Source organism: Sciurus carolinensis, chromosome 6 (genome assembly GCF_902686445.1).
Source record: "Sciurus carolinensis chromosome 6, mSciCar1.2, whole genome shotgun sequence".
Lineage (NCBI taxonomy): Eukaryota > Metazoa > Chordata > Mammalia > Rodentia > Sciuridae > Sciurus > Sciurus carolinensis.
This window is the reverse complement of record NC_062218.1, coordinates 1,811,361-1,837,465: the sequence shown is the minus strand read 5'-3', so window position 1 is coordinate 1,837,465 and position 26,105 is coordinate 1,811,361.

The window sequence follows — 26,105 nt, the reverse complement described above, 5'->3', positions numbered from 1 at the left end:
CACAAATAAACCAAAATTCCCCCAATAAGAGAAGCCACTGATGATACAACAGAAGAAATGTCCAAGAACACTTTAGAATGTACATAGTTAATCTGATCTGTGAATTAAGGGATGGTATAAAGAGTGAAATCAAAGAGAAAATACAGGAAGTGAAAGATTATTTCAATAAAGAGTTATAGATTGTAAAATAAACAAGTAGAAATCCTTGAAATGAAGGAATACATGAATCAAATTACAAAGTCAATGGAAAGCATAATAAACAGACTAGACCATTTGGAAGATAGAACTTCAGACAATGAAGACAAAATATTTAATATTGAAAACAAAGTTGACCATGCAGAGAACGTGGTAAGAATCCATGAACAGAACTTCCAAAAATTATGGGATAACATGAAAAAACCAAATTTAAGAGTTATCAGGATAGATGAAGGAGCAGAGATACAAACCAAAGGAATGCACAATCTTTTCAAAGACATAATATCAGAAAATTTCTCAAACCTAAAGAATGAAATGGAAAATCAAATATAGGAAGCTTACAGGACCTCAAATGTACAAAACTACAGCAGCCCCACACCAAGACGCATTATAATGAGAATGACTAAAATACAGAACAAGAATAAAATCTTAAAGGCTGTGAGATTAAAAAAAAAAGAAAAAAAACGTATTATACATAGAGGAAAACCAACTCAAATCTCAGCTGAACTCTCAACCCAGGCAGGGAGGTCATAGAACGACATATTTCAAGCTCTGAAAGAAAATGACTGTCAACAAAGAATTTTATATCCAGTAAAATTAAGTTTCAGATTTGAAGATGAAATAAAAACCATCCATGATAAACCATCCAAGAAGTCACAATTAGAAAGCCTGCACTACAGAACAATCTCAATAAAACATTCCATAAGGATGAAATGAAAAAAGAAAACTGAAAATCAGCAAATGTAGGAGCTACAGTAAAGGAATACTCAAAGTAGAAACTAAATCAAATTAAAAGCCAGAAATAAACCAAAATAACAAGTAATATTTCAGTAATAACCTTGAATATTAATGGCCTAAAATCATCAATCAAAAAACATAGACTTGCAGATTGGATTAAAAAACAAGACCCAACAATATGCTGCCTCCAAGAAACTCACCTCATGGGCAAAGACGTCCAGAGACTGAAGGTGAAAGAATGGGAAAAACCTATCACTCATATAGATTGGGTAAACAAACAAGGGTTTTCATCCTCATACCAGATAAGTGGACTTCAAGTCGAAGTTAATCAGAAGGGACAAAGAAAGTCACATCATTCTACTGAAGGGAATTATACAGCAGCAAGACTTAACAATTGTAAATATATATGCCCCAACAATGGATCATCTATGTACGTCAAACAAACCCTTCTCAATGTCAAGAATAGAACTAGAGCAAGCAATTATGAAATTCATCTGGAAGAATAAAAAACCCAGAATAGCTAAAGCAATACTCAGTAGAAAGAGTGAAGCAGGGGGTATCGCAATACCAGATCTTCAACTCTACTACAAAGCAATAGTAACAAAAACGGCATGGTATTGGTACCAAAATAGACAGGTAGATCAATGGTACAGAATAGAGGACACGGACACAAACCCAAATAAATACAATTTTCTCATACTAGACAAAGGGGCCAAAAATATGCAATGGAGAAAAGATAGCCTCTTCAACAAATGGTGCTGGGAAAACTGGAAAACCATACGCAACAGAATGAAATTAAACCCCTATCTCTCACCCTGCACAAAAATCAACTCACAATGGATCAGGGAGCTCAGAATCAGACCAGAGACCCTGCATCTTATAGAAGAAAAAGTAGGTCCAAATCTTCAACTTGTTGGCTTAGGATCAGACTTCCTTAACAGGACTCCCATGGCACAAGAAATAAAAGCAAGAATCAACAACTGGGATAGATTCAAACTAAAAAGCTTTCTCTCAGCAAAGGAAACTCTCAGTAATGTGAAGAGAGAACCTACAGAGTGGGAGAATATCTTTGCCACTCATACTTCGGATAGAGCGCTAATTTCCAGAATCTATAAAGAACTCAAAAAACTCTACACCAAGAATACAAATAATTCAGTCAACAAATGGGCTAAGGAAATGCACAGACACTTCACAGAAGAAGATCAACAAGCAATCAACAGATATATGAAAAAATGTTCAACATCTCTAGTAATAAGAGAAATGCAAATCAAAACTACCCTAAGATTCCATCTCACCCCAATTAGAATGGCGATTATCAAGAACACAAGCAACAATAGGTGTTGGAGAGGATGTGGTGAAAAAGGTACACTCATACATTGCTGGTGGAGTTGCAAATTAGTGCAGCCACTCTGGAAAGCAGTATGGAGATTCCTCAGAAAACTTGGAATGGAACCACCATTTGACCCAGCTATTCCACTCCTTGGCCTATACCCAAGGGACTTAAAATCAGCACACTACAGAGATACAGCCACATCAATGTTCATTGCTGCTCAATTCTCCATAGCCAGATTGTGGAACCAACCTAGATGTCCTTCAACTGATGAATGGATAAAGAAACTGTGGCATATATATACAATGCAATATTACTCTGCCATGAAGAATGATAAAATTATGGCATTTGCAGGCAAATGAATGAAATTGGAGAATATCATGCTAAGTGAGATAAGTCAATCTCAAAAAGTTAAAGGATGAATGATCTCACTGATAAGCGAATGAGGACATATAATGGGAGGTGGGAGGGGTTAGCATTAGGGTTAGGGTTTGGTTTAGGGTTAGGGATAAGGAGGGTGGTAAGAATGGAGGAAGGAAGGACTGTATAGAGGGAAAAGAGGGGTGGGAGAGGTGGGGGGGAGGGAAAAAAATAACAGAATGAATCAAACAACATTACCCTATGTAAATTTATGATTACACAAATGGTATGCCTTGACTCCATGTACAAATAGAGAAACAACATGCATCCCATTTGTTTACAATAAAAAAAGAAAGGATTAAAAAAAAGAATCAAAACTTGTGATGTGAACTCCATATATAAAATGATGACAAACAGAATTATAATAAATGAATAATTTCAGAGTTACCTTTTTCAAAAAAAAAAAGAAATGAAAAGATTAAGTACTAATGTAGTATACCAGGATGACTTAGAATTGAACATCCCTCCATTTGTTCTGCCTATATTAGATCATAAATAGTTGTCTACCCTAATATCTTTTCTAATATTAGATGCCTTAAATCATCATTAATCGTTCACATTAAATACAATGTGAACGTCAACCAACAAAAAAAAAAAAAAGAAGAACAAAATAGGTCACAACACAACAATACTGGGTGACTTTAGCACACCTTTCACTACTGGACAGATCTTCTAAACAAACAGAAAATGAAGAAACTATAGAACTAAATAATACAATCAATAATTTAAACTTAACAGACATATATGAAATATTTCATCCATCAATGAGTGAATACACTCTTTCTTGGCAGCACATGGATCTCTCTCTAAAATAGACACTATCATATGCCACAGAGCAACCATTAGTAAAAATACAAAATAATGGAGATAATACCCTGCATTCCATCAGATCATGATGAAACTAGAAATCTATGGTAAAAGAAAAAGTAAAATCTATACTAACACATGGAGGCTAAATAATATACTATTGAATGATGTATGAATAGGAGAAATCAAGGATGAAATGAAAAATACTTAGAGGTAAATAAGAGCACCGATACAACATACCACAATCTCTAGGACACTATGAAGGCAGTACTGAGAGGAAAGTTCACTGCACTGAGCTCATTTATTAAAAGAATAAAAAGTCAACCAATGAATGACCTAACATTACTTCTCAAAGCCCTAGAAAAAGAAGAACAAATCCACACCAAAAGCAGTAAAAGACAGGAAATAATTAAAATCAGAGCTGAAATCAATGAAATTGAAACAAAAGAAACAATTGAAAAAATTGACAAAACAAAAAAATTGGTTCCTTGAAAAAATAAATAAAATTGATAAACTCCTATCCACACTAACAAAGAGAAAAAGAGAGAAAATCCAAATTACTAAAATATGTGATGAAAAAGGAAATATCACAATGGACACAATTGAAATACAAAAGATAATTTGAAACTATTTTGAAAATTTATACTCCAATAAGATAGAAAATATTGAAGACATGAACAAGTTTCTAGAGATACATGACCTACCGAAACTGAATCAGGAAGTCATACACAATTTAAACAGAACAATCTCAAGTAATGAAATAGAAAATACCATTAAAAGCCTACCAATTAAGAAAAGCCCAGGACCAGATGGATTCTCAACTGAGAACTTCAAAGAAGAACACACCAATACTTCTTAAATCATTCTATGAAATAGAAAAGGAGGGAACACTTCCAAACTCATTTTATGAGACTAATATCACCCTGACTCCAAAACCAGACAGACACATCAAGGAAAAACCTTAGACCAAAATCCTTGATGAACATACATGTGAAAATTATCAATAAAATTCTGGCAACTGGAATAAAAAAGCATATTAAAAATATAGTGCACCACAATCAAGTGGGATTCATCCCAGAGATTCAGGGTTGGTTCAACACATGGAAATCAATAAACGTAATTCAATAGATTTAAAAACAAGAATCAAATGATCATCTCAATAGAGGCAGAAAAGGCATTTGACAAAATACAGCATCCCTTCATGTTAAAAACACTAGAAAAGCTAGGGATAGTAGCAACATACCTTAGTTATAAATGCTAAGCCCAAGGCCAACATAATTCTAAACAGAGAAAAATTGAAAGCATTCCCCCTAAAAACTGGAAGAAAACAAGGATGTCCTCTTTCACCACTTGTGTTCAACATTGTCCTTGAAACTCTAGCCAGAGCAATTAGAGAGAAGAGAGAAATGTAAAGTATACAAATAGGTAAAGAAGCACTCAAATCAGCCACATCAATGTTCATTGCTGCTCAATTCACCATAGCCAGATTGTGGAACCAACCTAGATGCCCTTCAATTGATGAATGGATAAAGAAACTGTGGCATATTTATACAATGGAATATTACTCCGCAATGAAGAATGATAAAATTATGGCATTGGTAGGCAAATGGACGAAATTGGAGAATATCATGCTAAGTGAGATAAGCCAATCTCAAAAAACTAAAGGACAAATGATCTCACTGATAAGCGAATGAGGACATATAATGGGGGGTGGGAGGGGTTAGCATTAGGTTTAGGGTTAGGTTTAGGGTTAGGGATAAGGAGAGCGGTAAGAATGAAGGAAAGAAGGACTGTATAGAGGGAAAAGAGGGGTGGGAGGGGTGGGGGGGAAGGGAAAAAAAATAAACATCATTGCCCTATGTAAAGGTATGATTACACAAATCGTATGCCTTGACTCTATGTACAAATAGAGAAACAACATGTATCCCATTTGTATACAATTAAAAATAAATAAATAAATATATAAAAAAAGTAAAAAAAAAAAATTATCACTATTTGCCAATGATATGATTCTATATTTGGAAGATCAAAAAAATTCCACCAAAAACTTCTAGAAGTAATAAATGAATTCAGCAACATTGCAGGATATAAAATCAATACCCATAAATCAAGCACTTTTCTATACATCAGTAATGAATCCACTGAAAGAGAAATGAAGATCACTACCCCATTCTCAATCACCTCAAAAAAATAAAATACTTGGGAATCAATCTAAGAAAAGAGATGAAAGACCTCTACAATGAAAACTACAGAACACTAAAGAAAGAAATTGAAGAAGATCTTAGAAGATGGAAAGACCTCCCATGCTCCTGCATAGGCAGAATTAGTATTGTCAAAATGGTCATACTACCAAAAGCATTATACAAATGTAATGCAATTTCTATTAAAATCCCAATAATATTTTTCATAAAATGAGAAAAAGCAATCATGAAGTTCATTTGGAAAAACAAGAGACCCAGAATAGACAAAGCAATCCTCAGCAAGAATAGTGAAGCAGGAGGAATCACAGTACCAGAGCTACTCCAAATACTGCATGGCATTGACACCAAACAGACATGTAGACCAATGGTACAGAACAGAAGACACAGAGACAAACCCACATAAGTACAGGTGTCTCATACTAGACAAAGGTGCCAAGAACACTCGCTAGAGAAAAGATAGCCTCTTCAACAAGTGGTGCTGGGAAAAATGGAAAGTCACAGTAACAAAATGCGATTAAACCTTTATCTCTCACCCTGCATGGAACTCAACTCAGAGTGGATCAAAGACTTAGGCACTAGACCAGAGACCCTGCAACTAGTAGAAGAAAAACTAGGCGCAGATCTTCACCATGTTGGCCTAGGATCAGTCTTCCTTAACGAGACCCCTAAAGCGCAAGAAGTTAAATCAAGAATCAATAAATGGGATGGAATCCAACTAAAAAGCTTCTTTTCAGCAAAAGAAACAATCAATAATGTGAAGAGAGAGCCTACAGATTGGGAGAAAATCTTTACCACGTGCACCTCAGAGCTTTAATCTCCAGGATATATAAAGAACTCAAAAAACTTAACACCAAATAACCCAATCAATAAGTGGGCTAAGGAACTAAACAGACACCTCACAGAAGCAGAAATAAAATTGATCAACAAATACATGAAGAATGTTCAACATCACAGGCAATTAGAGAAATGCAATCAAAAGTAGGAGTGAAGGGAGGGAAGGGTATGGGGTAGGAAGGATAGTAGAGTGAAAGAGACACTATTACCTGGCATACACGTACAACTGCCTGACCCATGGGATCCTGCTGCATGCACAATCAGAAGGGGGGGAGGTCACACTCCATTTATGTATCATCCACCAAAATGTAGAAATGCATTCTACTGTCATGTACTGCAAATTAGAACAAATTTAAAAAATCCAGAAACGAAACCAGTTGCCACCTAAAAGATAGTAACAAGCCAAAAGTTCAAGAACCTTACGGATATGGACAGGAATATCAGAGCAGGAAGGACCTCGGCACCCACAGTCACAGTCCCGAAGGTCGAAGGCCGGGAGGGACTCAGGAGCTGGAGGGAAGAGGCTGCTCCCTCAGGATGGTCGGTGAAGGCAAGAAGCCCAAGGGGTCCCGTTTCCAAGAACCAGAGGGAGCTCGCTGCCGGCAACTGTTCCTGTGTCCGGGAGGACATCTGTCCAGGAGGAAAGCCAGGGAGGACACCGCCAAGCCAACAAGAACCAAGGCTGATTCCAGCAGAAACACGAGGGAGAACAAGACACAGGACCTCCTCCAGAAGGACAGATGTCAGCGGAGAGCGTGCGGCAGGCGGGCAGGGGCAGGTGCGGCAGGGGAGGCGGGAGCGGCCCTGGAGGACCGGGTCCTGGGGTTGTCCAGGAGGCAGCAAAGTAAAGTCACAGCTGCACTCTGCTTCACTTGGGGTGACTACTGAAAGAAACAAATTAAGAAGGACGATCGATTAACCAGAATCCAACCAGTAAAAGGAATCCACAGCAGGAGAGAGGAGATGACGTTAGACAAAAGGTAAAGAGTCGGGGAAGCCCTGACTTCATCAGTGTTCCTGAGTGCACTGAGCTCCTGGACAGGGGGCAGCTGGCTTAAAACCAGGAGGACAGCGGCACCTGACCTTCTAAGGAGACAAAGTGGAAACACCCCGGGGACCCGGAATGAACGGCGGAGGGTGGCGGCCAGGACTTGCGTGGGGTGGGTGCTGCAGGGTGCCTCTGTGCGGCGGGAGTGCAGCCTGCCACAGGGCCCTGCCCCTGCCCAGATCCAGTGCCGGCCTGAGGTCTGCGGCCCTGGAAGCCCCGTCCGCTCCCGGGGCAGCCAGAGGCACCTGAGCCGACCACAGCCCTGGAAAGAAGAGACTGGGAAGAGGCAGAGAGGAGAGGAAGGCTGAGAGAGGTGCAGTGGGCCAGGCCAGGACGGCAGGTCTCACGGGGTTGCCAGCTGTCCACCCCCTCTTCCGGGCTCTAGGAAGAGCGCCCCCAGCTTGTGGCCAAGCCGCCCACACTCCCTGGTGCACAGGACTCTTGTAACCTAGGTCCTGCGGCTGGCAGCCTCCTTCCCCGTGTATTTGGCACAGTGACCTTCCTACAGACACAAATCAAATGATATTTATTGGTGAAAATGATACCAGGAAACAGGTGGGCGTGTAGCTCAGGAGTGAAGGGCTAGCCTGCCGTGTGCAGGCCCCGTCCCCATCCCCGTCCCCATCCCCGCACCATGAGCAGACCAAAGGCCCATGAAATCGGCCCACGAGGTTGAGGCAAAATGTCATTTTCATTTCAGGAAGACTTTCTCCATTATATCAAGGAAATCCTAACTGGAGATTCTGATTCCAACAGCTGGTAGAGATCCCTGTGGTTTGTTTGAAACCCAAAGATTTCTCTGCACAGGTGGCCCTGTGCTGCTGCCCAGCCGGGGAGGAAGGCAGCATGCAGGAGCGTGGTACCCATCCTGACCTGCACTCCCGCCTCCTGCCCGGGCTTGGGAGAGGCCCCGCGGAAGCTCCCACCACATCTGTTCAGCAGGGCAGCCTTGCCTACCCACTGACCCCGGTCCGTCAACTCATCCTGTAGATCCACTCACTTCTGTGGCTCTCTGTGCAGGACTCATCCAGCAGCAGAGGGTGCTGGGACCAGCCTGGACACTCCACGTTCTCCTGGGACCCACACCCGCTCAAGTCCACTCAATCCTGCCAGCTGCAGGGCCGAGTTCACCAGCCTCAGGGGCTGCTGTAACGCAGGCGGTGAGGGGCGCCCCTTCCAAGAGGAGCAGCTGGGGGTGCAGGGCCCAAAGGACGAGCGGACACCAGCCTGCAGGAGCTTCCAGAGCAGCGGCCCTAAAGCCACGGGGGCGGGACCCTGGGCTGGAGGGACCCAGGGCAAGACCACAGCTGGCACTGGCTGGAGAGAGGGGCCTGCAGACCTGGCATTGTAGTCAAGGGCAGGCTTGGCCCTACTGCAGATCCGAGGCTGGTAAGTTCCGTGGGGAGGGCGGGGAGACCTGGTGGCTCAGGCAGCCTCAGCAACCTGGCACTCTCTGGGCTGGAGGGCAGGGTGGGGACAGTGTTTCGATGGTGACCTCTGTGCCCTGGCTAGAGCCAGCCTGCTCTGGGACTGGCCACGGGCTGGGTTGATGGACAGACATGCCCAAGGTCCAAGGCAGGTCTGTGTGAAGGAGGCTGAGGACGGGCAGGCTCGGGCATCCAGGGAAGCCCCCAGGCCACCCTGTGCCCACTTCAGGAGCAGGGGTTCACTGGCTCCAGCTAGCTTGGGGGCACCTTCCTGAAAACACGAGTTTTCTTGAAAAGCATCTTAGTTCTTGGTAAACACCCAAATATCTGGTTTGCAGACACTGTGGAGACACCACAGAGGGAGAGATGGAGAGCGTGAGGAGACAGGAGCCAGGGTCAGAGACAGACCAGGGAGGGAGAGGACTCTGCGCGTGCGGAGGCCGGTGCCGGGAGGCTGGCCACCCACGGCGAGCTCTGCCTCGGGAGGGGTGTGCCCAGGAGGCGCGAGGAGGTGCCGTCCTCAGCGGAGCACTCGGGCTGCAAGCCGCTCTCAAGCCTCCCGCATGTGGGGCTGCCCTGCCTCTTGCTCCGAAGCAGAAGGAAGCTGAGCAGGACCCTCCGAGCACTCGCCGGGGAGAGCCCAGCCTGGGCCCACAGCTGGCGGGCTGCTGGCTCTGCTGTCCTTCCCTCTCCACCCTGGACGGGAGAGCCCGCTCCCCCTTCCCCTGGAGGCTCCCTGAGCTGGGCTGCCGCTGTCAGCTCTGCCGGATGTGAAGCCCTGGCCCTGGTAAGAGAGGCCTCCTCACCTGTGAAACGGGTCGTGCAAACCCTGCGCCCTGCCAGCAGGTCACGCTGGTGCCACCGCCTCCGGATCTCAGGACAAGCTGCCAGAGGAGAGCGCAGCGGCCCAGGGGAGCAGGTGACCAGGTGACCAGGTGACGGGGAAGCGTGTCTGCGCTTCCAGGGGCATTTGTGGAGCACTCACCAAGGCCAGGCCCTGTCCCAAGGCAGCTGGGAGATACTTGAGCTGTTTCCAGGAGAGCTCCTGACGTCACAGTTTCGGTGACTGGAGATTTTGGTTTCTCTCCTCCTGAACTTAGATTTATCATTCCTTTTTTAAAATACGCCGTCAAGGCATTCGTTGGCATATGGTGAAGAGCAAGGTGTCCGCCGTCACGTGAATCCACATTTCAGCTGGAACGGAGCAGAGCACAAGGTCCTCGTTCCCTGGTGGAGCCCGACACCTGCAGGGATCTGGCCCACTGCAGACCGGAAGTGGGCCAGCCAGCTTCCTGTGCCCTCCCAGCTGGACGGGACCTGAAGGCAAGGCGCGTCCTGTCCGTCTGACATCTGCCCCACTCGACATTGTGATGGGATGGAGGAGGCGACCCACAGTGTGCATTTGGTTTACTTGAGACAGTTTTTTTTTTTTTTTTTTTTAACAGACTGCATTTTGACTCATTGTACACAAATGGGGTACAACTTTTTGCTTCTCTGGTTGTGCACGATGTAGATTCACACCATTCAGGTAATCATACATGTACACAGGGTGATGATGTCTGTCTCATTCCACCATCTGTCATACCTACCCCCTCATTTTCCTCTATGTAATCCCAAGTTCCTCCATTCTTCTCTTATCCTCACAAATCCCCCACCCCCATTATGTATCATCATCCACTTATCAGAGAAAACATTCAGCCTTTTGGGGGGGCATTGACTTATTTCACTTAGCATAATAGTCTCCAATTCCATCCATTTACTTGCAAATGCCATAATCGCATTCTTCTTTATGGCTGAGTAATATTCCATTGTGTATATATACCACAGTTTATGTGAGACATTTTGACACAGTAACCGTAGTAGTTCACATGTGGGTCATGTCAACTTTGTGCCTGTGCACAGAGGAGCAGCAGCGTGTTTTCATTGTGCTAGGCACTTAGCTCCCATCAACCCCCTGGAAGCAGGGCTCATGTTCATCTTGTGTTACAGATGGGGAAAGTCAGCCACCGCAGGACGAGGTCACTTGAACAGAGAGTGACTTGGTTAGTGCCATGGCTGTGGTGACTGTGGAACGTGGTTCTGTCCTATGGGCGTCATCGGGGGTTTGAAGGGGGACACTCGACAGGCTGGGGGAGGCCGTGTGGTGGAGCGCTGCCCCTGAGGAGCAGGCACTGGCCTCTGGCAAAGAGGACCCTTTACATGACCAGGGAGCTGCCGGGTGTCTGCAGCAGCTTCTGCCCAAGTGCTGGCGCCAGCTTCAGGACCCTTTCCCAGACCTGTCCCTCCAGGGCAGCCTCTGATGGCCGGGCCTCTCCTGCAGCAATTCCGAGACCACAGACACCAGAAGACAGGGCTTGGGAAGCACCTGCTGTCACCGAGCACGGGCATCACCTGAGCTCAGCTGGGGCTCCTGGGTCTGCAAACCTGACTGAACTGGGGGCTCCCGGGGGCAGGAGGGATCTGCGGTGACCCTGCTTCTGGTGGCAAGAGCTGAGGCGTGGCCACCAAGGTGCCCTCCTGGCACACTGCCTGCAATGTGCTCCCATGTCACCCACGGAGACCTGCCCTTTGCAAATGGCAGACTCAGCACACGCCACACGTGGTCTTGTTTCCCTTTGTGTTTGTTTTGCATTCGTTCCCTCAGTTTTACAGAAAGTGAATTCCAGGGGCAGCTAGCCAGAGGCAAGGGCGGCAGCCTCCTCCTGACCTCCTTGCTGGACACTGAGCCCAGGGCACGCGTCAGCGGAAGAGGCCCCACTGACCGCTCTCACTACCGGTGGTGCACTGAGTCCTTCCTGGATGAACCCAGAGCTTTCTAATAAAGGCAAAATGGAAACTACACTTTCAAAAGGGACACACTGGAGTCCGGGGGATGGGGACTGGCCCAGAGTGGGCACAGGGCACCAGCCCGTGTGTCACTCGCGAATACTGTTTCCTTGAGATCCCATCGCAGGCGAGGCTGTGGCTGGCCTCCGCCCACCTGGGCGGTTCCTCCAACACGACCCTCCTGCATTGCGCCTGGAGTGAGCTGGTCCTCAGCAACTGTGACGGGAACGCCAGGCTGCTCTTACGACTCACGACCACACAGAAGTAAGGGGTGGGTGTGTGCGCGTGGGCTGGGGGCGGGCAGCAGACCCCGAGGGCGCTGGACACACGGCCGCCAGCCAAGGAGCAGCCGTGCCTTCGCGGGACAGCCTGTGATTGGCTGGCAGCTGATTAGGTCGGCAGCGTCTGCAGAGCTGCGTGCGCCGCCACCCACCCCACTCCCGTGACCCAGCGCTGGCGTGGACCTCACTGGCCGACCCTGCTGTCCTCTCCCTCTCAGGAGAGCTGGGAGCTGCCTTTGACTCTGTTCTCTGAACTCACGGAGCCACAAACACCCCTCCTGCTCCGAAGCCTCCCCTGAGCCTGTGCCATGTCTTGTCATTCCTGAGCTACAGGCTGCACCGTCGGCTCTCTGTGCAGATGTGTGTCGCTCCTGTTTCTCTTTGTGACGGTGTTTCTAATTGAGCAGCACCGGGAGACTCTGGGTGCTCACAGCAGGAAGGACAACACCGTCCATCTCAGTGAGCAACATGCAGATGAAAAGCAGGAAGGGAGAGAGCATCAGGGCCGGCCAGGAAGGGCAGGGTGCTGGGGCGGGGGCTCTGCAGAGCCGCCTGAAAAGGAGCCAAAGAAGGAAGCAGGAGGGGAGGCGAGGAGAAGGGAGGGAGGGAGGAAGAGGGTACCTGCTGGCCCCGCCAGAGCCTCAGGTTCCCTACTGACCTACAGACCAGCCTTGGCCTGCAGGGCGGAGGGTCAGCTGAGGGCTGGAGCTGCAGTCCAGGGCGCGTGGCCCTCTTGGTAGACTCTGAGGCTCCATTCCGTCTTCTGCCCTGGTGCATCTCCTCTAATGAAAACAAATACGATTTTTCAAAAATAATCCAAACTCACGGAGAAATTCAAGCCACGAAACACTGCCCCTGCGTTTGCTGTTTGGCGTGTGCTGGTCTCATGGTCCTGCCCCTGTAGGGGCAACAGCGTGGGGGACCCGAGGGGCAGCAGGAGAGGCTCCTGGTGGCCTCTCTCTCGGCTCGACATCCTCAGGTCCTGAGCCCGCCACACAAGGGCTCTGCCCCGCAACCAGGGGAAGAGGTCCCACCCCCAGTGACTCTTGGACCCCAGCGGGTCCCCCACGGCTCACCCGGTTGCCTCCTTGTCCCTGTCAGTGGGCGGTGCAGTAAGTGTGGGGCAGACCGGCCCCCGGGAGCCCCCATGCCACTGAGGTGGGGACCAGCCTGCTTCCTCTGTATCCACACTGGCCTGGTGCCCACAATGCCCTGCACTCACCTCCTGCAGAGGACCTGGGTGTGGCCACCCTGCAGCGTGTCTGCTTGGCCCTGTGCTGTGGCGTAGGTGTCCCTGGATGGAGGTGCCCTCCTGTCCCTGAGGGCAGGGACAGGGTTCCCTGGGTGCTGGGAGGGGAGCTGAAGCCAGCAACTTTGGGGTGCTGCACACATAGGGAGCTGACCTGTGGCGGAGATGACAATGTTGGTGCCCAGGGACCCTGACATCCTCCACCTCAGTCCCCGGCCTCTCCTGGGGTCTCGTCCCCACTGGTCCACACTTTCAGCCAGGTGCCAAAGTGACACTCACGGGACTGACCAGTTTGGCCTCTCCTCAGGCACTTTCAGCCAGGTGCCAAAGTGACACTCACGGGACTGACCAGTTTGGCCTCTCCTCAGGCACAGCTTGGTCCAAGGACGATTGCTCTGGCTCCACCTGTGCATGCTGCTTGACCCTTACTGTGCTCAGTGACTCCGGTGCCCACTGGCCCTGAGCTGCCCACACCCAGGTTACCCCCTGGCACTGAGCTGCCCACTGGCACCACTTCCTAAGCTCCGCAATATTTCCTCTGCATCCTGAGCTCTGGGGTCTGATCTGAACCTTGATGAGGAGGGTTGGGAAGATTAAATTCAGTAGTGACAGATCATTTCTAAGACTTTAAAAATACTATGTGTAGTAGAAGCATGAGACTAATTATAAACACTTCATAAGCACAGAAAATCCGCAAGTGGAAATCACGTGCCTGTCCCAACAGCAACTCTTCGGAACTCTCCGTATGCAATTAAATTACACAAACTCCAATTAAATCCCCACCTCCTGCGGCTCATCTAAACGGAGCGTTAGCATGAAAAGCCGCCTAGCCCAGCACCGAGGACAGGGTCACGGACTGCCCTCCTCTGGGCTTAGGGGGCACCTTTCAGCTCATCAGATCAGCTGGGTCGCCCCACCCCACGGCGGGGGCAGCACAGCCCTGGCACTGGACCCTCCAGAGGGCACTGGCTCTGGGCTCCCTGGCCAAGGCGTGGGCCACGTGAGCTGGCAGGGCTCACAGCACAGCTGGACGTGGACTGCAAGACGCCAACGGCCCTCCTCTGCTTCGCCACCGTGAGCCAGGCCTTCTCCACGGCACCCAGGCTGTGAGTGGATCAGACACAAGCCCTGTCTTTCCACGCTCGCACAGGGGAGTCCGGAGCAGCGGACAGAAGCGTGGAGACAGGCAGGGCAGTGCGGGGAAGAGAGGAGCGGAGAGGCCCAGGGAGGGGCTGAGCGCGTGGGGAGACCACCAGGAAGAGCCCTGAGGCCAGAGCACTCGGTGGGGGCACCTGCAGAGCCTGCACGCGGAGGCTCAGAGGCCTGAGCACCGACCTGCGGGAGGGGAGAGGGCGAGGGAGGCTGCTCCAGGAGGGCCGGCTTCCAGGGCCCCTGAGCCCGGCTCCGCCACCTGAATCCAGAAAGGAGGCTCACGCCTGTCCTGACTCTGTCCCTGCCACCACTGCTCACACGTGGCTGATCAGAGAAATCCAGAAGGGCCCTGTGACACTTCTGGGCACGTAATCCTCTCAAACTCTACGGCCCATGGGGTCAGGACCCCAGAATCAAAACCAGCATGACGGTCACCAGAAGCTGAGCACAAGACTAGCCCATGCAGAGGTGCACTCAGTGGAGGCAGCCGCCGTTCCGTGACTCGCAGGCTCCATTACATTGACTAGGCTCTGAGCTGGGCTGGACTCTGGGGACTTTCCCCTGGCTCCCTGGGTGGCGGAGGGTGATAGAGACTTTCTTCCTGTTCCCGACTGGGGGATAATTCCTCACAGCTTTATGAGTTGGCAAGGTGCTCCTGGCCCCCACCAGTGAACGCGGAGCGCTCTCCAAGGGACAGGCAGCTTAAATGAAGACGGACGGACGGACGGGTTCACCTCTCTGCTCCCCTCAGTGGCCCTGCTGGTCAGGTGGGCAGTGTGGCTAAGTGGGGCTTGTCTGAACGCAGCGCTGTGTGGGTGGGCAGGGAAGGCAGGGAGAGGAGAGGCGAAGTCCCCTGTCCTGGGCCACAAGAGGGAAGCCCATCGTTGTGCTCCAGGGTGCCTTGCTCGTAGTGGAGGACGGTCAGCTCCTCACATCTGCAGCGAGAGAGGGAGGTGGATGGAGGGGTCCCAGGCCCCGCCAGCTGCTGCCCCCTTCCCGCGGTGCTGGGGCCTGGGCCCTCCTGGCAGCAGTGCAAGCTGTTGACATCTCCAGTCCTGCAGCGTGGGGACAGCGGCTGATGAAGGCGGCTCTCATCTGGCGAGGGGAGTGGAAATCAGCGCCCACAGTGAGATCAGCCTGGCACGCACGGCAGATGGCCGAATGCTGCTCCGCTCAGACTCTGGGCTGTTTACACCCTTACGTGGCTGATTTTGACATGCTGAAGTACTGATGAAGTTCATCCGTGTGACCTCGCATGCTGGTGTGACGCAGCCAGGCTGCGTGCTCCCGCGCTGGAGCCCCGTGCCGTTCCTGTCATACCATCCGTGGTGACGAGGGCCCCAGCTGGAATAGAAATGACAGCTTAGTGAAGAGTCCCCCACGTGCTGAGTGCAGCCTGAAGCGGGGAGCCCTGGTCTTATCTCCTTGGTCCACGGGCACACACTGCCAGACTGCGAATATTTATGACAGAAGATGAGACCAAGAGACCCAGCACCTGAAGCAAGTTACACCTGACCGTCCAGGCCACGGCAGACGGGTGGCCAAGCCCCTGCCAGCAGGCCTGCAGGAGCCCGGCAGCTCTCGCACGCAGGGTCAGTGCTGGTCGGGAAACGGGGCCTCACGCCCAGCCCAGTCAACAGCCTCCCTTGCGAGGTGTCCGGCACAACAGGATGTTCCTGGGCAGCCCTGCCGCTGCAGCCCCTCCCATGGCACTGCAGGGTTCCAGGGTCCTCGTGGTTCAGAGGCGGCGGAGCACTCGGGACCACACGCAAGAAGGTCAGGGCGCGGATGTGGCACCGCAGTCAGCTTTCACAGCCACGCAGGCGGCCGCTTAGGTGCCAAGCAGGCTTCCTGCTGCCGCTTAGCACTCTATAAACAAAACCACCCAGAGTCAGGTCATGGAGTCCCCTGTCCGTCCCAGTGGGACTCTGTCTACAGAGCCCTGTGCATGGACACCCTGTGCCAGAGGCCTGCTGGGTAAACAGCAAGCACGGCAAGGTCGTTACTGGTATTATTATAAATCCTGAAGAGCCCTGGGTTCAATCACTGAGACCACTGAGTAAATACATAAAATAATAAAAGAAAGGAAAAACGACAAGAAGACTCCCCTCCACTGTGTCCACTTTTGGAAGCAACATGCGGGAAGTATATAAGGGAAAACCTAAGACTTTTGTTCTATCAGGTTGAATTTGAGCCAGGTCTAGATAGCTCCCAACAATGAGCATGTGTGTTCACATGGACAGGCAGTTGTAGATGTTCACAGAGTTAGACACGTTCACATCTGAAATACTCCCTAGCAACGTGGAGTAATCTAATCCTCATTGACTGTAGTAGTTAACCAGAATGAAGACCCCTGCTCTGTGTTTATGAGGCATTCATTTAAAAGTCAAGGATTTATCAGTGCCTACCAAGTCTTAATCTCCACCTAATTTTGTACCTCATTCTGAATAGTCTTCCCACTGCTGTGCCAAGAGGTGTGTGTTTAGCATGTCAGAGATGCAAACTGAAGTCTGGAGCCCTTGTCTGGAGGGACTTGCTAACACAGACTCATGTCCGTGGATACGATGTGACAGACACGTACCACAGTGTGGTACTGCACCACTGGCAAGCTAGCTCTAGAAACACTGAACTAATACTTTGGGGCTTAAAATGCACTGTGGTATAGCTGAAGGACGAGCTGTCACTAGTAACAAGGGCTGCCCAGACATTGCCCTCGCCCAAATGGTAGGCAGTAAGGGACAAGGCTCTGGCCACGACTTAAACAATGAGTCTGGCAGACCTTAGAGCAAGCCCTCTCTCCAATCTGTACCTTAGGGCATGGTAGTGCAGACTCCTGCACACCAGTTGATGCCGCCATGGATCCAAGATAAATCTGATGAGACTAAGAGGCTGGAGTCCCACAGGTTGAGGGGTATGCACCCCTGATTAACCACACGTCCCGTGATGCCAAATGGAGATGACCTAAGATCTCCATCCCTGGAAACCTTCTTAGCACGCACTCCTGCACAGGGCTGGCCCAAACCCGGGAGGGTGAGCCTGCACGTGGACATTTCTGGTCTGAACTCTTCAAGTGTCTGGGGGTAATCTGTGTAGTGGGAGCTACACCACTGGCCTGGCAGGCGCCTGCCCTCTGTGGAACTTACCTACAGGATGGAGAGTGCCACCGAGGCAGGAATCTCATCTGTCCCTTAGACCATGGCACAACCTAGCATGTAGTAAGTACTTGGTGAATGATGGACAGCTTCTTAAAATCATGCTGACATGGACTCATTGCCTCCCTGAGACTTCAGGGGAGAGAATACCAGAGGTACCCAGATTCTGCTCAGCAAAATGTTAAGAAAGGGGTACTGGGAATAGCTCATGGTTCCGTGACAGGTTGGTTGTACTATTATTACACAATACTGATTTAGAAATTCAGATTTTGCTGGCAATGCCTTAGAATGGATGGATGGATGTAGCAGTTTATTGGGCACGGGTTTCTGACAGGTGCTAAAATGTTAGTGTGCATAACAACACACGGACACGTTACTATGTCCCAGCTGCTGACAGTGACTCCACCCTCCACAGGGGAATCAGCTCGTGGGAGGGCAAAGCTCCAGAGAGTGACAATACAATCAAGAGCTTGCTAACCGATACCTACACGGCAACACCTGGCCTAAGAACATGGCATGAACCAAAAGCACAGGTCGTAAGTGAAAAGACCTACCTGCCCACATACCTGCCTGCCCAGGAGGCCCCGTGTCTGTGAACGGAAGGTCCTGGCCTGCCCCTCCATGCCCCCCAGGCTGCAGCATCCACCTGCAGCCTCCACCAATGAAAGAGAGGAGTGCTCTTTGGAAGCCAGAGACCTCACGGTGGGTCTCTGCTCCATCCTCCTGAGCTCTTCTAAAGATGCAGGACACCCAAAGGCCCCTGGAGGTGGCTGTCTGCATGGCCCACTCTGGGAACCGCTCGTGGGAGGAGTCAGGGTGACCTCTGGCAGGCACCTTCTCTAGGCTACCTTTTACTTCTTAGAAGACTTCTCTCAAGAAGAGGGATCATTTTTCTCTGCACCATAAACGTTATTTGCTGTCTGAAGGTGAGAGGTAAAATTTGGCTGTCAAATTGCCAGTCCAAAAAAGCATTCAGTCTGCAAGTCTCGGGCTGACTGTGGAGCTCGGGCATCCAACCCGTGTCCCCCTCTCCCAAGTCTCAGAGCCTGCTAATCCTCACCGTGGGCTCTGGTTCTCAAGGTCAAGTGTGTCCGGAGGGCAGGACCAGCCCTCTCTCCAGGGCTGCCCAGGGCCACTGGTCCCTCTTCCCACATTCGGTGGAGTCTCTGGAGCTGCTGGGGTTTGTTCTGAGGAAATCAGATCAACCACAGACTTGGGAGCAGAGGGATCTTCAGGGCAAAAGAAGCCAAGAGCCACTGACCAATTGAGGACCAATAGTGTCACAGACAAGAGAGGCGACCAAGTGTCTAGTTTTCAAAAAATCTACCCAAAGAAAAGATGCATACACGAGCAAAAGTTTTAAACTGTCAGTATCGTGAGGGCCACAAAGAGGCCAGAAGCGTGGCTTCACCAGGAAAGGGACTTCCCAAAGAGAGTGCCGACTGGACAGGTGTTAGGGCAGTGAGGTGACCCTGGCAGGGTGTACGCGACAGAGTCTGCTGAGGCGAGAGACAGGCAGACAGGCCGAGGCCCCCTGCTCCCGCCGCTTCCTCCACATGCTGCAGGCGCTGCGTCTCTGTGAGCAGCAAGCCCGGCCCCACGCGCGCCGCTGCCGCTGGGCATGGCGAGCACGTGATGCGGGAGCGGGCGAGCAGGAGGGAGAGCCAGAGTGATGGAGGCGCGCTGCGACCCGCTGTGAGCTGGCAGAGGCAGCTGGCTCCACTCCCGCCTGGCTGCATGCTCGGGCACCTACCACGGGACCCGGCGCCTGCGACCCGGCTGGCCGGCCGCGTGGGGTGGTGCCTGGAGCAGCGCAGTGCCCGCCCGGGGAGAACGGAAGAGCAGGAGAGGCCGCGCCGCCGCTCGGGGCCGGCGCGTGAGCACACTGTCAGCGCGGGCTGCCTCTGCCCAGCACCCCTGTCCAGCTAATGTCCTCCCCCAAGGCCCCTGGCAGCCTGCAGAACAATGGATGACCGCGATTCGCGTGCGTTTCATGGCCAGATGTTACGCTCGGCAACACCTGGAGGAGCAGCAGGACAGAGAGCAGGTGACCTTCAGGTGGGGGCCGCGACGTCTGCCGCAGAGCAGTGTGTGGGATGCCCGTTCGCGCGCCTGCGCAGAGGCGTCCACCTCCTCTGCTTGCCGGCGCTCTGCAGAAGGACCTTCTGTGGGGCCCTGCAGGAGGCTCCTGTGTCTTGTGGGGCATAAACTGAGCCCTGGAATCCTCTTCAACCTCTCGACCTTGAGCGTCTGAGACCCTCCAGAATCCTCTTGCAGCTTTCCCCCAAGGGGCACGTGTGCTGGGTGCCAGGGTCTTCTTCACAGAACCCCGGGTGGCCTTCTCCTCCCTCTGGAGCTCTGGAGGACCCCCAGCTGTCGGTGACTCCCCAGTCACCAGCCAGGATCCATGCAGGGTCTCTGCATCTGTCCTGTCTCCTGGCCTCCGACACTCACAGGAAGGCACCAGTCTGGCGTGGGGAAGGACATTTATGTCGATCCTGACCTTGATGCTGGGGCAACCAAACCTGACCTCAGATTAAGAGGTCACAGAATGACAAGAGAATACAGTTTACCCAGGTGTCCCCAGGATTGGTTCCAGGACCCCACAGGTACCAAAACCTCAGAGGCTCAGATGTGGGTGCATAAAACCTACACACATCTCCCAGAAACTTCACATCATTCCTAGGTGGCCCACAATGCCTCGCATCCTGTAAGTGCTAATAGCACTGGACTGCGTTGCTCAGGGAATAGGGAGAGGAAAATGACTGTGCATGTCGGTGCAGACCCAACCAGCCCAGGTCCCTGCCGAGCACAGGGCGGAGATGCCAGCTGGCTGTGCTGGAGGCACGTGGGGGCCGAGGCTGGGTGGGGGCAGAGCCCTGAGCATTGGGGCTCCTGACAAGTTTGGGCTCTACACTTCAGAATTCTGGAGCTTCTCTAACATTCTTGACCTGTTGTTGGTGGAACCTGGGGTGCAGAGCTGCAGGCATGGAGGACCAACCCTCCTGGGGAAACCCATGCTGGCCCGTCATCCCCAGTGGGCAGGGTTGCCACGCTAGCGTCATTTGTGACTCAGAACCAGAGCACACCACAGTTCAGATTCTAAAAGCTTCGGGTGGGCAGAGGTTCCTGAGTGCCCTCGGGGGCAGCCTGTTCTCTGAGGTGACCCCAGGGGACACTCACAGAGTGGGGAGGGCTCCTCTACAATTGCAGATCGTTTAGCTGCAGAGCCACTACCCCCGACTCTGCATGGTCCAGCAGTCGGGCCTGGGCAGTCGTCTGCTGAGGAGCGAGCCAGGTCTGGCTCCAGACCCTGTCCCCGGGAAAGGTGTCCCACAGCCCTCACCCTGCAGGTGGGTGGCATGCCACACCTGCTCCCTTGCGGGGCTCATGTTCCCATTGCGTAAGCCCCAGTCTGGGTCCTTCTTCAGTGTGGCCTAAGATGATGAAAGCAAGGGTCTGTCCGCTCAGTGGGCTGGACTGGGCCCATTTGCAGGGGTCTTGGGACCACAAAGGTGTCACAGGAGCTGACAGGCTGAGGGAGAACTCGGACCTGAACACACACAGCTCACGTCACCACTTGTGTTGGTCAAAGCAAGTCACGAGCAGCTCTGCTCATGAGAATGACGACATTGCGCATCAGTACAGCACATGTGCCACCATGAGAGCCAACTGTCCAAAGTCCACAGCGCCCGGGGCTTCACCCTGTGAAGCACGCCTGTGCACCTGGACAGAGGCACAAGGCCAGGTTCCCCCACGCAGGACCAGTCTGCGCCCAGGGATGCCCTCGCCTGCCCTCTCCTCAGCCTCCCTCAGCCCCTGGCCTCCACTGTCTGCTGCCACCTAGCTTGGCCTGCTCAGAGTGTCACGGAGCTGGCGTCACCAGGTGCAGCCCTTGGGGAGGCTCCTTCCAGGCGTGCAGGGCAGGGTCCTTGTGGCTCTGTGTGGCTTGATGGCGCCTGCTTCTCCGTGCTGCGTTCTCCCCACCGTGGGACCCACGTGGCCTGTGTGTCCACTGCCCACCACAGGTGTCCGGTTGCTCGCAAGCCTTGGCAGTGATGAACGAGCGTGCTGCAAACCCTGGTGTGTCTGGTGAACAGTATTTCGCCTCTTGTGGGTGGACGCCGGGAGGTGTGACTGTCACTCTGGCAGCGGCAGTGTTGGTGTGAGATGCTGTGCGGGCCTCCCGGGAGCGCTCGCAGGGCACTCAGGGCTGCGGGCTGGCGTCTCGCCGGCACCTCAGGCCATGGGCCTCGGCATCCCGATGGTCACGTGGTGGGCTCACTGCTTGAATGCCATTCTCCATGACATGGTATTGAGCATCTCCTCCCGTTTGCCATCCGTGCCCTTTCAGTGAAGTGCTTGTTCGGATCTCTAGAACATTCATAAATCGGATTATTTTGTATTGTTGAGATTTAAGAGTCTTTAAATCTGAAAGTCCTTCTAGAACCCTGGGGCACTTCCGGGGGGCTCTGCAGGTCTCTCTGGACTGGAGGTGTCACTTATTCCATCATCGACAGCGGCACTCAAGACCACCGTACCAGAGTCTCATCTCCAAACAGAGCCAGCCGTGATCATGTCACTGAGCGATAGACACACACATTTTAGGTCTGATAAGATAGATATTTTGGGTCAAATTCAATAAGATCCCAATTATTACAGACCTGTCCCTGAAGAATCAAATGCTTCTTGCAGACAGTGGGGAGACCATGGCTGGGGACAGAAGGAGGTCAGAGCCTTTTGTCACCTGGGGAGAAAGAGCCATGGGTTTGCTTTTTGGGAAAGGACATAAAGGAACAAAGTCAGCAGTCCGAGAGTTTTAAAATGCCAGGTGGACCAGTCACTGTGGTGCACATACATAATCCCATCAACTCAGGAGGCTGAGGCAGGAAAATTTCCTGTTTGAGACCAGCCTGGGCAAATTAGCAAGACCCTGAGCATCTGAGTGAGTGCCTGTCTCAGAAGGTAAAATGAGAAGGACTGGCAACATAGCTCAGTGGTAGAGGTCCCCACGTTCAATCCCTCACACCAAAAAGAAAAAAAATGGAAAAAAAAAAATGCCAAATGTATTGTGAGCAATAAATTAACCTGCCGCAGACATCTTGAGGAGAGACAAACTCTTTCCTTTAAGAAAGAGTCTTGTAAATGTTTGTCTTGCCCTTTCTGGAAGGAGCCCGGTGAGGCTCCCTGGTGGAACAGCCTGGAGACCCTCGCAGGTCTCCTGCCACAGGAACCAGGACACAGTGGGTGAGAATCAGCCAGGACCCCAGACCCAGGACCGGCTCTGCCCACATCCCGGCCCTAATCCTGGTGCCGCTTCTACCTCGGGGCGTTTGAGCTCCTTCCCGGTTCCTGCTGTTCTCAGGGAGCGCGATGGCCGCGTCACAGGTGTCTTCCACACAGGGGCTTCTGGTGTCCTTCCGTGGGCACAGTACTCCTGCTGCTGCTCAGTCCTACTACTCATCCAGAAGGCAGGCCCAGCCGCTGCTACAGGTTCAGCGGGCTGTTGCGCCTCCTGGCACCTGGAGAGAGCACCGGGCTCAGTTCGACCTTGGGAGGGCAGGCAGACGGTGAGGAATGAGGCTCAGGGGTTGATTCATGAATTGCCTCGCAAGACGGCACAGGGGAAGCGAAGTATGCATCAACGAGTCGTGGCTTAGACACAGGATCCTTAGAGTCTTGAGCTCCTGCTTTCCTTGATTCACTGTAGACTTAACTCAGGGTAGGCAGGTGGCATGGGCTTCTTTGGTACCAGGATCGGCCCAGAGCACTGAGCTTTGGTTGCTGGTGCCCTTGGAAATGCCCTTGAACTGCATCAGGAGTCACGGGGCACAGTGGTCGGCACCAGCCTGGACCAGCCCTCCCAGCAGTACCCAGCACCGAGGCAGAGCGGTGAGTACAAGCGAGGACCTGGAACACGTCGCTGTCCAGAGACACACACGAGCAGGCACTGCTGTCAGGCAGGACCACCAGGCACGGAGCGCGGACAGGAACCCTCCCCAGAGACTCCTCCATGAGGAGTGCTGTCCGGAGCTTATGGTGCCTTCTGGTTCCTTAAAAGCAGTGATATACATTTAACATGCATTGAAAAGAAAAGACGCAACTCGAAATGTTTGTTTAGTGGCCCTTGGTTGGCCGGTCGGACGTCTGCAGGACTCAGGGCTGCAGTTGGCAGCATCCCTTATCAGTCACCTCAGCCTCTGGACTCGCTGTGGAAACCGGTGGACAAACAGTCTCTGGAGACAACCTGGCAGAGGGGCACTCCCGGGGGGAGCCGAGCAGCCCCGTAGGGTCAGTGGAGCTCTTGACACAGAAGACTCCGTCAAGCAGTGTCTTACCTGAGCCTGCAGGCCACAGGAAGCACCCTGCCTCCGCCCTCGCCGGGGAGTGAGGTCAGCTGGGCCAAGGCCTATTGGACGCTGGATGAGGTGGATAGCAGCAGAGTGTCCAGTCTCTGCAGAATCCTGGACAATGTGTCTTAATACCAGGGGACCAAAGTGGAAGCTACAGCTGAGAGACTTAAATGTTTAAATAAGAAACTGGCGCTGGGACACTGCTCATGCATGTCGTGCAACACGTATGTCCATTCCTGTGACTGGAAACTGGGACCTGTCACTCGAAATAAAACATAAATTAATGGTCAAATGTGGGAAATTTCTCACTGACCCTGGCTCAGCCTCTCTCCATGTCTCCTGGGTAAGGGAGTCCTCGGGGACACCACATAGGGAGAAAGCAAACCGCACAGAGTGTGCGGGAATGCAAAAGGAAGAAATCTGAGCTGGTTGTAATCACAGCAGAGGCTCCGGTCACATGGCACTTTCTGGGCTCAGTGCTCCAGGGAACAACTTGACCCTGCAGGTGATGCACAGCCTGTACCACGACCCTCATGGCTGGACAGGGCAGGGTGGGGCACCTGTCCAGGCCCCCCGGCACCAGGCCACCGAGGGGTGGTTGTTGGGTCGAGGGTCATGCTCAGTGAGAGCAGAGTAACAGGACTGAGCCAGGCCCTTCGTTCCCATGAAGGCAGAGAGCAGAAGCCAGCGCCTGCGTCTGGGAGGGCAGGAGGCGAGCCTTGCAGCTTCTCTGTGGGCAGGAGGCTGGAGAAGGGCTGTACCTGCAGAGGAAGTTGAACGTCCTGGGCCAGACGTTTCCTCTTTGCTTTGGGCTGCTGGGCGGGGACACTGGTGAAGTCCTCTAAGCTGAAGAGGGCCATTCCTCAAGCCACCAGAGCAGGTGGGCAGGACCTGTCGGGCCCCTGCCTGGGTTCAGTGCCACTCCTCCGTGTCGCTGCAGGGGAGACCCAGTCCCGCCTTGGATGGTGCCCACGACTCGGGAGCCTCCTTCCAGTGTCCTTCACTCATTCTTTCAGCAACACGATTCTAGGGCGCTAAGCCTCAGAGCCAGGCCCGCCTACTCAGTGCAGGCTCAGTCCAGGGATGTCCATCACTCTTCCCGCTGCAGTTAGAGCATGCAGCACTCCGCTGGCCAGCAGTGGCCCTGGGGAACCGGGACCAGTCGCCGGCTTAACCACAAAGAGGTCGCAGCATGCAAGCAGATAATTACGACCGATGTAACAAGGTGGTGACAGAGCGACAGAAGGCAGGAGTCCAGGGCACGGGACAGTGTGGGGCTGGGAAACAAATCACCGGCTGGCACTGGCCCTGCAGCGCCAGGCAGAAGGGCCTGCGTGAGTCCTGGGTCAGTGCTCGGAACGTGAGCTTTACTGAGACCATGGGGAGCCCACGTTAGAGCTGCGTCCAAGTAGAGAGCCGAGGGGCCGACTTTGGAGAGCACCTGGAGGGAGGCCCGGCAGACAGCCTGCAGGAGGGTCCGTTAGACCGCTGCCTCCAGCCCTGGCCCATGAGCTGCATCCACAGACGAGGCCGACCTCGGGAGAACACCCTGGTGAGGTCTCAGGACCCGATCCCTGTTGGATAGGTGAGGAGGGGACTGAGGGACAAGTTCTACACAAGGCAGGGTGGACATCCCTAAGGCCTGCAGCCCAGAGCCTTGACCTGAGGTCAGAGGAGGGCTGGGGGTGCAGTTTGTCCCATGCCAAAAGCCACCTGGTAGACGAGCCTGACCTTGTGGGTGAGGGCGGCCACGTGCCAGTCCCTCCCGCGGCACAGGTTCACACCCATGTCCTTGTTGGTGCAAACCACCTGCTCACTCTCACAGGGTCAGGTGCACACCTGTGTCCTTGATGGTGCAAACCACCTGCTCACTCTCACAGGGTCCTTCCTGCTCACATGATAAATTATGTGACTAGTCTCCTCACTAGTGGACACAGATATTCCTCAGAAGCATCTCTGGTAGGGAGAGTGAGAGAGGGGAGAGGAGGAGGTCCCCAGTGCTGGTGGCTGTACAGCTGGAAGGCCTGTGCGTGCAGGTGGTCTCTGCCCCGGTGAGAAGCTTAGCTGTGGTGTGGAGCTTGGAGGTGGAGGG